Source organism: Peromyscus leucopus, chromosome 2, assembly GCF_004664715.2.
Source record: "Peromyscus leucopus breed LL Stock chromosome 2, UCI_PerLeu_2.1, whole genome shotgun sequence".
Lineage (NCBI taxonomy): Eukaryota > Metazoa > Chordata > Mammalia > Rodentia > Cricetidae > Peromyscus > Peromyscus leucopus.
In genome coordinates, this window is record NC_051064.1 from 26,995,094 (window position 1) to 27,012,803 (window position 17,710).

The following is a 17,710-nucleotide window of genomic DNA, read 5'->3' on the forward strand; positions in this document are numbered from 1 at the left end:
TCCAGCTCTAGGAGATGTAATACCATCTTCTGATCTTCATAGGCACCTGCACATACATGCATATGCCTAAACACAGGCACAGACATACAATTAAAAATAAAACCCTTTTTTAAAGCTACTTTGATGGTTTAGAGCATTGTATGTATTTTTACTAAACTGAGTATTGGCATGTGTATGAAGCCACGGGTTTTCCATGTAAATGAGGGAAATCCAGGTTGAAGAATGAGATAGAAAGAAGTACAAGCGCAGCTGTGGCAAGGCTGACAGACCTTCTGTAGTCAAGCTCTTCAGAATCACCACATAGGAAGCCTGATGTCTACTTATCATAGAGACGGGAATTTGGGCTCTCTCTGTGTCTTAGTTAGGGTTTCTATTGCTGTAAAGAGACCATGACCACAACAACTCTTAAAAAGAAAACATTTTTAGATGTTCAGTCCATTATCATCATGGCGGGACATGGCAGTGTGCAGGCAGACATGGTGCTGGCTGCCTCTTGATCAGAAAGCAACAGGAAGTAATCTGTCTCACTGGGAGTAGCTTGAGCATAGTAGATCTCAAAGCCAACCCTCACAGTGACACACTTCCCCCAACAAGGCCACACCTACTCCAACAAAGCCATACCTCCTAATAGTGCCCCTCTCTTTGGGGGCCATTTTCTTTCCACCGCACCCTGTGATACATTAATTCCATAGCATTTGAAGAAGCATGTACAGGCAAGTGTCTTAACTGGAAAACTGGAAACCTGAAATGCTCCAGAATCTGAAATATTCATGCACCAACAAAAGCCACAAGAAGAAAATGTCAGCCCTGATCTTAGGTGATGGACTACAGTCAAAATACAGGGCCACTAAACCTCCAGGCTAGAACCCATCTCTAAGCTATCTCATACGTACAAATATTTCAAAAAGTGAAAATCAAACAAATTGCAGAGCACTCTAGTCCTAAACAGTTGTTCAGGTCAGGGGTGCTCTTTACGTTTAACGGAGAGGGTCGTGCTAAGACAACGGAAGGTCTAGACAGATGACTCAGGTTATGAGCACTGGCTGCTCTTACATAAGACACAAGGTTTAATTCCCAGCACGTGCAAGGCAGCTAACTCCACTTTCAGGGGATCCAATGCCCTCTTCTGGTTTCCTTGGGCACCAGGCATTCAAGTGGTGCACAGACTTATATGCAGCCAAAAACAACCATACATATAAAATAAATAGCTTTAAAAGATACAATAGAAAAAAATTTTACTGTCCTCCATTAAAAAAATTTGAAGTTTTTTTATAACGGCAATAAGAATCAAAGAATCAAAGGTTTTTTGTTTGTTTTGTTTTGTTTTTTTGTTCTGTTTTGTTTCATTTTGTTTCGAGACAGGGTTTCTCTGTGTAGTCCTAGCTGTCCTGGAACTCACTCTGTAGATCAGGCTGGCCTCAACCTTACAGAGATCCACCTGCCTCTGCCTCCCAAGTACTGGACTCACAGGTGTGCACCACCATGCCTGGCTCAAAGCTTTATTTAATAGCCTTGGTGGTTGTTCCTTATCACTTTGAGAGGAAAAATTTGGCCAAGGTCATTTATACAACCAACCAGAGAATCTGTGTGACCCTTGACCTTATGAAAGCCAATTTTTCGATCAAGTACCATGGTTCTCTATTTTAAATAGAGGTGAGGAGCCTAGGGTTGCATTTTTGCTATATTAGGCAAGTTTTTTTTATTATTTACTTATACAATCTGCAAAACAAAACAAACAAGCAAACAAAAAACCAGAAAACCTACTGTTCCCTTCTGTTGTTGGTTGTTTTTGCTCTTTTGGGGGACCCACCACCCAGCTCCCAAATAAATCACATAAGGAGGCTTATTCTTAATTTTGAATGCCAGCTTTAACTTGGCTTGTTTCTTGCTAGGTTTCTTTAACTTAACTTATCCTGTCTACCTTTGGGCTTTGGGCTTTTCCATTCTCTTACTTCTGTAAATCTTACTCTTAACTCAGTGCCTTGCTGTGTAGCTGGGTGGCTGGCCCCGGAGTCCTTCTCCTTCTCTGGCTGCTGCTTCTTCTCCCTTTCCTCTCAGATTTCTCCTTCTACATATTCTCTCTGCCTACCAACCCCACTTATCCTTTCTCCTGCCTCGCTATTGGCCATTCAGTTCTTTATTAGACCATCAGGTGTTTTAGACAGGCACAGTAACACAGCTTCACAGAGTTAAACAAATGCAACATAAAAAAGCAACACACCTTGCCGGGCGTTGGTGGCGCACGCCTTTAATCCCAGCACTCGGGAGGCAGAGCCAGGCGGATCTCTGTGAGTTCGAGGCCAGCCTGGGCTACCAAGTGAGCTCCAGGAAAGGCGCAAAGCTACACAGAGAAACCCTGTCTCGAAAAACCAAAAAAATAAAAAAAATAAATAAATAAATAAAAAATAAAAAAAAAGCAACACACCTTAAAATAATACTCTCCAATACCCTTCACATGATGCTTGAGAACCATCTAAGAAGAAAAAATTCTTGTCAGCCTTGGTGACACACCTGTAACCCCAGGACTGTAGGGCTAAACTAAGGCAGGAGTACCCTGAGTTAATGGCCAGCCTTGCTACCTAGTAAGACTCTTTCAAGAAAGAAAAAGGGCCAGCACGGTAGCTCAGTAGGAAAAGGTGTTTGTTGCACAAGCTTGGCAACCTGAGTTTGAGTCCCAAAAGCCACATAAAGGTGGAAAAATGAACTCCATTGACTTCCATATGCAACACATGTACCCACACCTCTACTTCTCTCTCTCTCTCTCTCTCTCTCTCTCTCTCTCTCTCTCTCTCTCTCTCTCTCTCTCTCTCTCGGGTGTGTATGCATGTGCATAAGCTTATGTGAGTGCATGCACATCTGTGAGTGAGTGTGTGTGCATATGCAGGTAGAGACATCAGGTGTCCTCCTCTTTTGCTCTTATTCTCACAGGACCTGGAGTTCACTGCTTAGCTAGGCTGGCTGGCCAGTGAGTGCCGGGGTCCATTTGCCTCTGCCTCTCCAGTGCTGAGACTGCAGTGTGCAATGTAGGGCCAATTTTTATGTGGGTTCTGAGGACCTGAACCTGATCTTTCTCAGCAAACACTTTATAGACTGGATCATCTCCCCAAACCTGACATAACATTTTAAGAGTGAATTTCTCTTGGTGTACAGACATCTCAACTTCCCCAACAGAATGGCTGTAATGTCAAAATGGAAATAGGACAAGGTGACGTGGACAGGGAGGAGCTGGGGAACTGCTGCAATCGAGAAAAGGATGGGGTGTTACAATTCAGTCTCAAACCACGGCCAGCTGGTCAGACACGGGGGAATGGACCTGCAGTCCCAACAACTAAAGACAGAAGCAGCAGGATTGCTTAAGCCCAGGAATTCTAAAACACTTTAGGCAACACAAAGCCTATCTACAGACTGATAGCCAGACCAAATGACTAACCAGCCAACCATTAGCCAAGTGCTTATAGTAAGTTAGAGTCCTCAAAAAATTCCCGGGAATTAGTATGGTTTGGATGAGTTCCCCCCAAAGGCCCTCATTCCCAGGGTAGTGATACCGAGAATACAAATTTTAGGTGGCTGGGCCTTCTGTGAGGCTCTCAGTTTACTTGAAGGGGATCATGCGACCCCGTCTCTTCCTTTCTCTCTGTTGCTTGGCTCATGAGTCATGGTTGGTTTGGTTCATCTTGTGTTCCTCTTATGGTACACAGCTTCATCAGAGGCTCAAGCAATGGTATCACTGGATCTTAAACTAAAACCTCCAGACCTGGGAAGTAAAGTAGTGTTTCCTCTGTACAGTTCAACATCTTGGGTATGTTTTCACAAAGTGAAGCTCACATGGTTTCCTTCCACTTCTATAACAGCTAGATGGAACAACAGGCAAGCCTCTGTAAGTACTATTTTAGGTGACAGAAAACGAAGCCTGGAGAATTTGAGGAGCACACGAGCGCCAAACCGAGTGTCCACTAGAACCCAGCCCCTGAGTTTCAGCTTGTAACTACGACATCACACTCCCATCACCACTTATCTTGGTACTAACCTGTGTCCTCCAGTCTTTGCCAAGACAGGCAGGAGTGTGGCTAAGCTGCTCTTGTTTCTGCTGTCTTCTTGGTTTGCAAATGAGGGATTCACTTCTCCCCCTGAAAGTCACTCTGCTCTAATCCTGCTCCTGGGTCCAACACTCTCTTCTAGTCCCAGGACTCACTCCTCACTCAGTCCTTTCAGCAGCCAGTGGTTGCCCATAGGGAGAGCAGTGGGAATGCAGCCGCTGACCCTCGTCCCTGCCATGAGGAGGAACTCAAGAAGCCCTGATGGGAACTGTCCACCTCCAGGCTCAGCATGCTGCAAACTGTCATTTGAAACTGCACAGCAAAGATCAGTTCCTCACAACTCCACTGCCTCTATGCTCATGTTTTGTTTTGTTTTGTTTTGAAACAAAAATTTAGACTTTTCCTTCAGTTTTTAAAAACTTTAATTTTTCTGAGTACAGCTGTCTCCCAATATCTGTGGATGCTCAAGTCTGTTCTATAAAGTAGCATGTTATTTGTCTATAACCTATGCACATTTTCTCTGTACTTTAGATCATCTCTGGATTATTTAAGATACCCAATACTGTGTAAGAAGCTGTTATGTTGTATTGTTCAGGTAATAACCATCAAAAGATCTGTAGTTGCTTGTACCAGTATAAAATTTAAAAACTATTTTTAATTCAAATTTGATTACAACTGAGGATACAGAAGGAAGGGTGTGGAGGGCTGGCTTTATATATGGAACAACTCTGCTTTTGAGAACTAGTGGCTATAACTGCCAGCTCATCACATGCATATTTATGAGCACTGAGCATCCAAGAAATGTTTTCTGAAGGATGAATAAATAAAGCACAGCTTCATGGATTAACAAATTCCACAGGTCAAATTATGCTTCTCTCCCAACAAAATCCAATATACAAAGTAGCTCACATGGAAACTGAACAGCCAGTGATGAAGATTCTGTGTTCCTTGACATCAGAAGATGGGTCCGACTGAACCTCAGAACAGAATCACTGAATCCACAGAGCTTCAAAGGCCGGTGCAGACACTGGCACTGTGTCATTCACAGGACGCCTGATGGCACTGAGTCAGTAGAAACCATCCGGTCACACCCGCACATCTGCATTTAGAAATTAGCTTCACTGTGAGGACTGAGTAGGAAAATAACCTGTACATCGCTGATGCCAATTAACTTTACTAGTTGATGGATAAATAAAAGGCATTTAAATAAGGCTTGGATCAAACTCAAGTGTGAGAAATACAGCAACCGCATAGCCAGGGTGTATAGCAGGGCAAGAATTGACTCTCCCCAAAAATGGCAATAAGCCCAACATGCGGAGATGCTGAAGTCAGCCAGACACGCAGCATGAAAATCTGTTTGTTTGTGAGACCAACTGGCTTTCTTTGCTTTCAGTTCCTTACACTGTGTTGTTACAAATTCTACCTGCTTTAGAAACGGAACTAAAAGTGGAAGAAGCAGGGAGGTGGGTGATTTGAGACAGCACTGTGGTGGACGTGCATGTGTACAGATGGGCAGCCCCATGCCAGCATGGCTGCTTTTGAGTCAGCTCATCGTTGCACCAAAGCATGCACTGCACTAGAATCTCCTGTACGTGTCTACACAGTGTCACTTAACACAAGACACTCCACCACGGAAAACATAAGACCCCACCACCACCACCACCACTGAAGTTTATGAGGAAGACCTCCAACAGAAATATTCTTTCAAGGGGCTGGAGAGATGTCTCTCTGTACATCCCTAAGAATCTGAGTTCATATCCCCAGCACCGTGGGAAAAGCCAGGTGATGTGACACCTGCCTGTAACCTCAATGCTGAGAAGACAGAGACAAGCAGACCCTTGAGGCCCAATGACTAGCCAGTCTAGCAGAAGCTATGAGCTCCAGGTTCGTGGAAAAATGACTGAGAAAGGCACTGGCATCTATCTCTGACCTCCATATGTACACAGATGTGCGCATGAACCCATCCCAATGCACCCTTCCACATGCACATCCACAAATAAATAGTAAGTATGAATGTTACATCCTTTCAAGCTGCAGATGTTGTTTAGTAGTAGAATGGTTACCTAGTTTGCACAGGCCTGGGGTTCCATTCCCCAGAAAGGGAGAAATGGAATCACTGAGAACATAGCTAGAAAGAGCAATCTCATTAGGTCAGAAAGTACCTGTAGGAGCCATTCACCCAATGAACTCTAAAGGGTTCTATAGTGCAATGAAGGACAAACCTCTAAGGACAGAGACTCTGTTCCACAGGTGGGATGCCTGCAGGCAGGATGGATTATTTTTTTAAAAAAAGAAAAGAAAGAACCTTCCTCCTTACCTTCTAATGTACAGGCTCTACTGTGGTGAACTTCCTCATTATCATCCCCCTCTCTCCTCACTACTAGTATACTACTTTGTCATACAGAAATCTGCAGGGTCTTGCATTGAGTGAGAGGATGAAAGCCCCTGTCAAGCATCCCACTGTGCTGGCTGATTTTTGTCAACTTGGCACAAGCCAAGACATATCTGGAAAGAGGGACTTTTGAGAAAATGCCCCCAAAACATTGGTTGTCGACAAGTTTGTGAGGGCCTTTCCTGGATTAATGATTGGTGTGGGAGGGTCCATTTCATTGTGGGTAGTGACATCCCTGGGGAAGTAGTCCTGCATAGAATGAGAAAGCAGGCTGATCAAGCCACGGCAAGCAAGCCAGTAAACAGGACTCCTCCATGGCCTCTGCTTCAGTTCCTGCCTTGAGTTCTTGCTCTAACTTCCTTTGATGATGCACTGTGATTTGGAAGTGTACAGTGAAATAAACCCTTTCCTCCCTGAGTTACTTTTGCTCATGATTTTTTAGCAAAGCAATAGAAACCCTAAGGGACTCACCAAAAGAAGGCATACCAGCCAGCTTGAAGGCAAGCCCAAGTCTAAAGAAAGGTGATTTATCAAACTCCATGACATATCCTAAGTTCACTCTCTGTCCATATTTCTACTCATCAACTTTTAAAAATTGGTATTTAGAATTTTAGCAAAAATTTACCTAGCATAAAATTCACCCTGGCATATTATAAGGCTGTAACTCAATGACACAGCCATTGCTACCATCCATTTTCAGAACCCTTTTCATCTTGAAAAACTGAAGCCTTGTGCCCGTTAAACAGTGTTTCCCCATCCCACCTCCTCACAGCCCCTGGAAGCTACCATTCTATTTCTTGTCACTATGGGTTGACTAGTCTAGGGATGTAAGCGCAATTACATTTCCCTTGGTAGCTGGCCTGTTTCACTCTGCAGAACATCCTCGGAGTTCCTTTATGTTGGGTCAAGGGCCAGAAAACCCTTCCCTATTAGGCTGGATAACCTACTATACATACAGCACACTTCCCTTTGTTCCTTGGTTACTCTGAATTACCCTGAAATGAACATGGGTGGGCATACATCTCTCGGGGACCCCACTTTCACCCTTTTGGGTGTACACTCAAAAGTGGGATTGCTGCATCATTTCCTGAGGAACTGTCCCAAGTGTCTGCCCCATTTTACTTGCCCAATATCAATACATAAGGACTCCCACTTCTCCACATCCTGGCCATCTGTTTATTTTCTGCCTGGTTTTGTTCTCCTTTGTTTTTGTTTTTATTTTTATTTTTGTTTTTGAGTAGCCATCCTGAGCAACTTTTGTCCTGTTTCAATAACACTTATTACCATTAGCCCTATGCTTTAAAGCCAGTTTAAAATCTATCACAACCTGGACCCCTCACCCAGCCTTGAAGGTTTAACATAAGCCTAGCACACACAGCCAGTAAGTTTCCTGCAACCCACAGCTAGGAAGGGTTAAGATCACAGCCCGAGGGTAATCAACGCCACACTCCGCACTCTAATCTATTTGAAAATGAACAGAACCTCACAGATAGCGGTTGTGATGGGTGCTCAATACACTACACCTAATTATGCAAATAATTGCTTGGTTTTAACTAAATATTGTTCCCAGTTATGGTAAGTTTAGTAAGCTGTAAATTACAGGACTGGTCTCAAATTGTTACATCACAACATTCTCTCCTTTAAATCAAAAGATAAAGACTAATGACTGCTCTGAACCTCAGATCTCTTTTCCAAATGGCTTGTAACACATTTGGGCAAGGTCAACATTACTTAGAGCAGTTGGGAGCTACCATGTATCCACTTGCCCTGAGTCCAGGAGAAGCCTACTATTCACAAGAAGCAGCAATGAATAATATTTTCTAGTTTCAAACAAACTTCTGTGGAATACTCTTCAAAGTTACGAAAGTGTGCTTGGTGCCTTTTGATTCTGTGTCACAGTGCTCTGCGTGCTGGTGGCAAGGATGAAGCTCCTTACTTCGGTGGCTCTACTGCATTTTGTTGTAGAATCCATCATTTTTAGTCAGGGACTCTCCAAGCCTACCTGTCAAGCCTTATTACAGATTCTAGAACAAGGTCTGGTGAGAGAGCTGGAGTATTGTTCCCTCAGGATCCAATCCTGAGCATTTATAGCGTGCCTTCCTCCTGGCATCTGGCCCTCTTCCTTTTGGATTTCCATCAACACCGGCTGAATTCCCAAGAGGTACTCCAGAAAAGTTAGCTAAACTGATCTCTCTAAGGAAATGATCTGGCCAATCATGATCACATACACACACACACACACACACACACACACACACACACACACACACACGCCCAGAACTCGGGGCTGAAGAGACTGTTCAGTGGTTAGGAGCACTGTCTGCTCTTCCAGAGGACATAGGTTCAATTCCCAGCACCCACATGGCAGCTCACAACTGTCTGTAACTCCAAGATCTGACATGCTTATGCAGACATTCATGCAAGCAAAACACCAATGCACATAAAATAAAAATAAATGAATTATTTAAAAAAATAAATAAAAAATAAACCCAGAACCCAGGAGGCCAAGGCAGGAAGGACAATGAGTTTTAGGTCAGCCTGGGTTCCAGAGCAAGTTCAAGGTTAGCTTGAGATATATAGCAAGATAAGTATCAAAAAATAAAAATAAGTAAAGATTGTTCTTAAAGCAGGACATGATGGCACAAACCTATGTCCCTTGCACATGGAAGGACTGAGACAGGAGGACTGCAACTTAAAGGCCAGCCTACAGTACCTAGGATGACTTTGTCTCCAATAAAGAAAGAAAAAACAAAGGGAGGAAGGAAGAGGGAGGGAGGGAGGGAAGGAGGGGAGTGGAAGGCTGGGAAAGGGGGAGGAGGAGGAAGCATTCTTTATTTACATTTCTGGGATGCAGTTTACAATTACTTTTGGCCCTTGGTATCCATGGATTTGGCATCTGCAAATTCAACCAACCACTGACAGAAAATATTCACAAAATGTGTCACTGTTGAACATGTATGGACTTTTTTGACGTTACTCCCTAAACAATATAGTCTAACAAGTATTTACATTGTTTTTATATTGTTTTAGGTATCATAAGTAATCTAGAGATGGTTCAGTGAACACGAGAGAACACATGAGGTCACACAAACATATCCTTGAGAGACTCTGGAAGCAGTTATCCACAGATCGCTCAGGACAATAGCGGCATCCTTATGAGCGGCCTGCAGCCTCTACAGCCCCAAAGTTCCCTGACCATCCTGCCTGCCTTCTGCGGCCACTCTGTCTTCATTCCATCGTTCTTTTACTGCCGGTTTTTAGCTCAAAAATATATGTATTCTGTTAAAAAGCATTCAAGGCCAGCCTGGACAACTTAGAGAGACACTGTTTCAAAATAGTATATTTTTAATCCAAAATGAGCTTATGGGGAGGATTTCCAGTCATCTTGACTCGGGTACTTGTACTGCTGTCTTGTCATGAAAGAGCTCCTCAGCCAGCCTTGCTTTCCCACTTGTACGCTGACAGGACAATGGAGCCGACAACGCACAAGGCTACCGTGTGTTCGTGGCCAACATCTGTGGCATTTAACAGCATCCTGGGCATTTCACATCCCCAGGCAGGAACCAGGGCTCTGCACCAGAGCTTTTCTTGGTTTCCTCTTCTCCTCCTCTGGAGAGGGATGAAGGAGATCCTTTGTGAGAGGAATGTTCTGGAGTGAGTAAAGTACTCACCTCTGAGTGTTTCAAAAGGATGAAAATTAGGCCTGGTGGTAGAGTACCTGCCAGTGTCGTACAAATAAGTAAATAAATTAATGTATAAGATAAAGGTGAGAGTTGGGAGTGATTGGTGGATGGCAGAATGCTCGCTTAGTACACACAAGGCCCTAGATTTAATTCCCAGAACCACAGTAAATAAGTAAACAAATCAGCATCCACTCATCCCCCAGGAAAAATACTATTAAGACTTTAGAATAAAAAAATTGATATGCAGATCTTACAACTGGTATTTCCCACCTATGAGCATTATTTCGAGAATGCTATCATCTTACCTTTCAGTTTGTATTTAGCAGTTTTATTTACTTATGTTTTTATAAAAGGAAGCATTTTACTTTGGCATCAGATCTGAGTGGCACAGTCCATGACCCGTTGGCCCTATGCACTGGGCCTATGGCAGAGAGGTGCATGGTGGTTGACGCATGTGGCAGATAACACACTCATCTCATCACTATGAAATAAAGCAGAGGAAGAGAGAAGGCCTGAGGACACACTGTGGCTTCTAAGAGAACAGCAAAATGACCTGAAGACCTCCCATGAGGTCCTTCTCTGGGAGTTCCCACTTCCTCCACACAGCGGGAGTGAAGTCTTAAGCACAAAGTGCTTTGGATAACATTCCTATTGCACATTGTGGCCGGGACAGATTTATTCTGATTTAAACATTATGCAACGTAGACATGTATTAAAATATTACAGGCACTCCACAAATGTATACAATTTTAATGTATCCGTTAAAAATGTTTGAAGATTTATTATTTTTACAATTATATTTTTGGAATTATAATATAATTATGTCATTTCTCCCTTCCCCTTTCTCCCTTCCATGCCTAACATGCCTGCTGCCTCTCAAATTCCTGGCCTCTTTTTCTTTAATTGTTGCGTGCGTGCGTGCGTGCGTGCGTGCATGCGTGCCAGCGTGTATGTTCCTAAACACATAACTATAACCTGCTCAGTCTGTATAATGTTACCTGTAAGCATGTGATCTCAGGGTGGACCACTTGGTGTTGCATAAACAACTGGGGGCTCTTCCCTGGGGAGGCTGTCATTCTCCGTATTGAGCTTTTACAAAGCACTTCGGGCTGGGGAGGCGGCTCCACAGCCAAGCAAGCACTTGCAACCCAGAGACAGGGTTCCCGAGGAAGCTGGCTAGCAAGACTAGGGAGCTCTGGGTTAGCCTGAGAGACCCTGCTGCAAAAGAACGATGTAGAACCTCACACCTCCACACACATCCGAACACATAAAAACCCATGATAAGAAAAAAAAAAAACCAACAAAACCCAAACTTTGCCATATTAGGAAGTATAATCAAATGCGATTTTGGAGGCATTTACAAGTTATTCAGTTGTACGGATAGATGTCTCTTAATTTGTATTTGAATTGTTGGGGTTTGGTTTGGTTTTTAAATGGGATAGCGCTGTTTTGATCACGTTGGCCCCAAACTCCAGAGCTCAAATGACCCTTCTACCTTAGCCTCTTGGGTAGATGGTGCCACAGGCCTATACCACCCCACTCTGTGGCATTTGTATTTCTTTAATAAATTGCTAGTGAGGCCCAGGCTCACGTCTGCTCACTTGCAGCCAAACAGAGTTCCCCAATATGACTCAGGACTCCCAATCACCCCGATACAAAGGAAGGTTCCTTAGTCCGATTTTGGTGTCTTTTTTGTCTGCCCACTTGTTTTTGCATGCTATGGGCATAAGTAAAACGTGTTTCTAAGACAGATTGTGCTTCTGGAGGTCTGACCATCACAGCTGTATTCCAAGAGTTTAATTATAATGCAGGAGCTTTAAAAACAGCCCTAAACTGCTACAGTCAAGACAGCATATTGTGCGACCATTTAAAGATTGTGAAATCTTACTTTGAGTTTCCACCAGGGGAAATTTCAAAACATACATCTTTCTGGGGCTGGAAAAATCAAGACTGTATATTTCCAAATATACAACTTCCTGCTGGAGGCCTTTGCCTGAGGAGAGTCTTCAACCTTCCTCCTGCACATGTCCCCTTTCTCTACCTTTTTCTCCCTCCTTCCCTCCCTCCATCCCTCTGTCTCTCTCTCCAGGGAAAATTGACTGTGAACCTGCAGACCAAGCAGGGGTGGTCAAAGGAACCCTGCAGGAAAAGAATTCTGGGTGATTTGAAGGGAGGGGCCGCAGGCAAATGACCAGAGTGTGCAGGGCGTGGGGGGTATCACTTCCTTTGTGCCTTCTCCCTCTGACCGAGTTCTGCTCTCAGCAACACAGCTTTCCCGTGGAAAGCAGAAGTGGTCCCGTCTCTCCAGAGAGCCTCTCAGAGACCAGTTTCTCCACTCCCTCTGCCCCGTGGGAGTCAACACTTACGGGAAGAGTGGGGCGCCCACTTAAACCAAATACCACCAGCCATCAGGGCTGGCCCACCTCTGCAGTCTCCCTGTGGACTCCCAGCACTCAAGAGTGGCCCCTCAAGGTGGTAGAGCCTCCCACAAAATGCTTTATTAGTACACAGAAAGGAGGTGTGTTCAAGAGTAGATTCCAATCAGCGTGGCCTGCAGTCAGAGAGGTGGCAAAGGAAATGTTAGCTCTCACAGAAAGTTGAGATTGGACACAAAAGCCAATAATGACTTTGAAATATACAGTGTAGGAGAGAAAATAGAACAAACTCAAAACAGTCCAGGCTACACATATGGGAAGGCTCCCCCTTGGCCAATGAGACATTTAGGAACTGCTTCTCAAACTGATGTGTGAGCGAGCCAGGCATGGTGGCACACACCTATAATCCCAGCATTTAAGAAGAAGCAAGCTTTATCAGGAGTTCAAGGCCATCCTCAGCTTCATAGTGAGTTTCTGACAAGTCTGGGACATTTGAGACCAGGTCTTAAAAACAAAATAAATGACTGTGATTTTAGCATCTATGTGGTTTTATAGGACACCATTTAGGGTCAAGGCTTCTGAACAGTGACTGTGTGTACGATAATGAGGACAAATGTAATCTCTTTCCATAACTGGCCAATTAGCATCCTGCCAGTGACAAGGAGGAGTCACACTGCAAAGGCATCGTAGGTGATGGGCAGTGGAGTTAGCGGGACTTGCAGAGAACGGTCCTGACTGCAACTCAACTTTCAAGAAAGTTTCATGGCCAGCAAACAATTCAATGGCTTAACCTGTAAGAAGGAAAAGTGAAAGCCAGAATAAAAAGGAAAAAGGCCCAAAGAATAAAGAACTAAGGCTACGGCAGACTGTACTTGCTAGAATTTGATTTAATTATTTACGCTTGCTGTTCAACATTACAGGGAAGTCCTTCTAGATAATCAAGACAAAGGTGAGAGAAGACCTAACTCTTGACTCTAGCCTGTCACAAGCTTTCTCACCCCTCAATTAACACCCCATTTTCTACAGTTGAGTATTTCCCCTTAAATGGGAACTTAAATGTTGGAAATGATGACAGAGTTTACTCAAAATTGCACAATCTAAGCATCAGGAAACTGGGCAGCTGTAGAAATATTTCAGTATTTCTGACTGGAAAAGAAACTTCCTCTTCCATTTCCTTCTCTTCGTTATTAGCCTTCAAAACTAGGAAGCAATGACTACAGCAAGATGAACACTGGCCCACATCAGGCACTCAAAGTCAGGCCTCTACATGGGTCCTAAAGGCTGTCTATCTCCATCGTGAATGATGCTCTTGTTATAACAGTTATGTAGAGCTGGTAGAGCTCATGGACAAGGTACTTGTAGCAAAGGGGCCGGAAGTCTTTTGACAGTTAGTCCTCGGACATTCCTGGCTAACGAGTAAGTGTCATAAGCAAGGCTGTTCCAGCAGACTTTTGGGTGTTACCTTAGCAGGTATTATGGATTATCCACACCAAAGAGAAAACCGCTGAAAATACAGGAGATGGATTCCTGGAGATTCACGCCTACAAATCCCCATACTTAGTTCAGAAAACTACCAAATAAGTAAAATTATTCTGTAATTTTCTTTCTAAAATATGTACTAAATAATAAATTTATTTTAAGTAATTGGCTACTGCAAAGTAGGAACAGTCAGAAAACATACCTATAATATCCAAAGACCATTTAACCGTCCAACCTCAGACAAGTCCCTGAATCTCATTTTGTATCTGTCCCTTGCCTACTGCTAGGGAATCATGAGGAGTCCAGATGAAGTCAGCATTGAGGAGGCTTCTGAAGTCACACACACACACACACACACACACACACACACACATACACACACACACACATACACACACACAGAGAGAGAGAGAGAGAGAGAGAGAGAGAGAGAGAGAGAGAGAGAGAGAGAGAGAGAGAGGATTATCTTCATTGCTAAAAACGGCTCAAAAAGACTCCAGGTTGGTTTCATTGCCAGCGTATCACTCCCTGCCTAATGTCCTACTGATTGGGGTGCCCTTCAATGTTGTATTAATCTATGCATCCTAGGGACCGTTGGTCCCAGTGAGATGTAACAATGTCTTACACTGTGTATGTGTGTGTGTGTTGTGTTCTGATTATGAAATCAGGGTAGGTTTATATATGATCATATGGTTTCATTTCACTAAATGACATCTCTATGGGAACAGACTCTAATTAGATGCTCCTGTGATTTATTTCTGAACACACACTGGAGGAACGAAGAGGTCTTCAAAGTCACAGATCTGCAAAGCTGTGCCCGACCATTTTTTCTGCTAAAAGGAAGCCACTAGCAGTGGAAGGGGGGGGGGTATTAAAAGCACCGAAAGATAAAGAAGGGTGACTGTCTCCACAGAAACTGTCTTACTGCACATCAAGACCTCCTCCAACGACAGAGAACAGTCATGAACAGGCACTTCCATTTGGACTCTGGTGCTACTTGACAATGTCCTCCCACCCTGTTACAGAAACCAAGACAGAGGGGCCAGAAGCCTACAGCTCAGGGTGTCCAATAGGCACACCTTCCTTCCTCCTTCCAAGCAATCTCCACAGGGCACCTGTCAAGTACCAGGAACCCGGCCTTCCTTTTGAGCAGAAGAGATAAAGCTGATGTCATGGCACTGTCAACGCCAGCATGGACAGTGTATAAACATGGACATATCCCAATATAACTGCTGCTGCCATGAGGAAACATCGACTCAATCAATACACGGCCCAAGTGGGTGTTCCAAAATTTCAACTCTGGCAAATGGTCCTATACCACAGTTCAGGATTCCTGGACACTGACTTCTCTTCCTTCACATCTGCTGACCTCTTTCTGGCTCAGAAGGTAACCACACTCACAGCCCAAGAGGCTCAACACCAAGGGCTCTTGAGAGCCAATTTTAAAAAACAAAACAAAAAACAACAAACGCCCCAAATCACCCTGTTTAACTCCAAATGAGAACCTGGATAGGCAGTCTTAAGGGGAGGAAGGATTTCCCTCACTAAAGAAGGATTAGAGAGGCTCCTGTACCCCAAAGGGCAGAGTCTGTTTCCCTAAAAAATGCTATGGGTGTTGATAGCACAGAGAAAACACCCTACAGCGGGCTGAACTTCAGGAGCGAAGCAGGAGTCCATCCTTCCGTGCTAGGTCTTAGGGCCTCTCCTTGGAATGAGGGAATCAGAGGAACCTGCAGGACAGCACACCTTTCAGGTGTTTATTAAGCAGATTTTTTTCATGTCAAATGGCTCACTCTGATTTGTGGTCTCAGGTTTAAAATCACCAAACTGCCAATACCCAACCAAGGACCTTCGTTTTCGTAGAGTATCAGCTGTACCAAGTAACACTCACATAATGCGGCGTATGTTCCAGGACTCTCAGTGTACTAAACCTATCTGGTAGGTTCATTCTGTATTAACGAAGAAACCCAAACAGGGAATTTCAATAATCTGCAGTCACACACAGCTGCGAGACTGCATGGCCTAGATTCCCACCTGCATTCTGAGTGGCAAGGATGTTGAGAGGATTGGCATAATGAACACAAACATGGATATTCAAGGAAACGAAGAGACAACCACAAGCGCCTAGAGTAGCGGCACTATAGGAAAAAATACTACATAAACAGCATGGGGAAGCCACTACAACCAGCCAAGATAAGGCAGGCCAGTGGGAACTGTCGCATACACCCTTCCCCCAGCCCGAAAGAAAGGCATCCCTGAATTCTTAAAATAACTCTAGCTTCCTCTTGGCCAAGGCGTCGGACTGCTTCGTTGCCGCCAGAGAGAAGCCCGGCTCCGCGGGAGGTCGAGCTCCAGCCTCCGCATTAGCTGCTGGATGTCACCACCTTGCCCCGAGTCACCAGGGACCTCAGCCAACAGCTAGCCTTAGAGAGGGCCGAGGCCAACCCCCGTTCTCATGCTTGGGGACCCAGGGTCTTGCCGGATGACCGCTGCATCCCAGGTGACCCACTCCCGAATCCCCGCCGCGCTCCTTTCTTGGTGGACTGAGGCTTCCCTGTCACGGAAGAGAAGCTGGAGCGGGCCCGCAGGTGGCCCACGTCAGCGACTCAGGGACGCCCACCCTGTGCGCACCTCCCACTACGCCCCCGCGCCGCTCCGCTGCGGACACCTGCGGAGCCGCCGCCCCCGCGTCCCCCGCTCGACCGCCCGGGCGAGTCACAGTCACTCCGGGCTGGAGGCATCCGAATGCTCACACCACCCGGGGTAAGCGCCGGCAAGAAACGGCGCACGACCTTTGCTGCCGCTGCCTTTGCTGCGCCGAATCTCCGGGTCCCTAGCCAAGCAAGCGACCTGTGCTCCCGCAGTGGCCCAGTCTTCGGTCCACTCGACGCGCCCACCCCGCGCTCAAGCCCCCGACTCACTCGCTCGCGGTGAAAGTTTCGGGGCGGCGGAACTCCACGGTGACTTCAGTTCAAAGCGGTGCACCGGACGGGACGGCCCTGCGGGGCCCGCCTGAGAAGCAGCTGCCGGCCCGGGTAGCAGGACGCGTGGCCGGCGCTTGCGGGTACACTGCGCGGGGGACAGTGCCCGGCCTGCAGCAGGCTATTTAGCTGCAGAGCGTCAGCAGGGAGGCACCCGGCCGGGCTCGGTGGGAGAGGAACTGGCTGTCGTTGAGCTCGGCCAAGAGGTCCCAGCTACTTCCTGGTGCTCGGATTTGCATACTGTGCTGGGAGGGCGGGGAAGTGACCGTTTGGTTCCTGTCCAAGGTTTGGTATTTGGTGTGGCCATCGCACAGGGTTTTGCAAGCAAACAGACTTTGGAGACACAGCATGCAAGTTGGGAGAGTGGGGGCAGCCTAGGAACCAGCATTCTTCCTTAGGAAGATCCTGGGGTCCTCAGAAGTCGCGAAATCTTCCACACCGCTTTGCCTTTCCTTCCCACCCAATTCTCAATGTGCCATAAGTGGTGTGCGCCTGGGAGCAGAGGCTGCAGGCTCTGATCAGTGCAGTGTTTGGAGCTTTCCACAGAGAAAAGGATACCAGCGAGTTGATGTTTGGGGAGCTCTTTACCTTAATAATCAAAACAGAGCAAATTCTTCAAAGGTGTAGGTTGGGTTTGCGCAAGGTTTCACTGGAATGAGGAGTAGGGACTAGCTGTGGAGCTAAATGGCCTGGCAATCGCTGGTCTCCTCTCCAGGAAAATGGAGATAAGGAAAACTACTTAGCAAGAACTGCCTGTTGTAGC

The 17,710-nt window shown here is 45.5% G+C and overlaps 1 protein-coding gene across 2 annotated transcripts in view; it reads right to left on the bottom strand.

The window, feature by feature from the left end:
* Positions 1 to 17,164, bottom strand: part of Lyn (LYN proto-oncogene, Src family tyrosine kinase) — a 123,572-nt gene extending 106,408 nt beyond the window's left edge. For both annotated transcript variants that reach the window (XM_028894336.2, XM_028894335.2), the window contains exon 1: positions 16,888 to 17,164. The gene's annotated coding sequence lies outside the window, so the exon portion shown is untranslated. The remainder of the gene's footprint in view (positions 1 to 16,887) is intronic.
* Positions 17,165 to 17,710: the final 546 nt, after the last annotated feature.